A 346-nucleotide genomic window follows, 5' to 3' on the forward strand; every position below is an offset into this window, starting at 1 on the left:
TCTTATTTGATATCGATTTGACAGATTTTATGAAAGGTGTTAAGTATGCAAGAAATTGCTTTGTTTACAAGCAAACATGGAAGGATGAAATGATCAGCTGTAGATGCAAATATGGACATGTCTGCTCGCAGTCGCCAAGCAGCAGCCGTGCAGAATTGCGGGAATGTGTTCAAGAATCATTGGTGCTGTTAAGGTATTTATTAATAAAAAATCATAAAGACACCTTAGTTTGTGGCATTTGGGAGAGTTTATAAAAACCTCGATTAAAAAATGCAGAGTGTCTTTTGGCTGCTCTACTCAGAGACCTTTCAGTGAAGTGGTGCCAGGATCCTCATCCTGAATTCTC

This window comes from Buceros rhinoceros, unplaced genomic scaffold (genome assembly GCF_000710305.1).
Source record: "Buceros rhinoceros silvestris isolate BGI_N320 unplaced genomic scaffold, ASM71030v1 scaffold43353, whole genome shotgun sequence".
In the NCBI taxonomy this organism is placed as follows: domain Eukaryota; kingdom Metazoa; phylum Chordata; class Aves; order Bucerotiformes; family Bucerotidae; genus Buceros; species Buceros rhinoceros.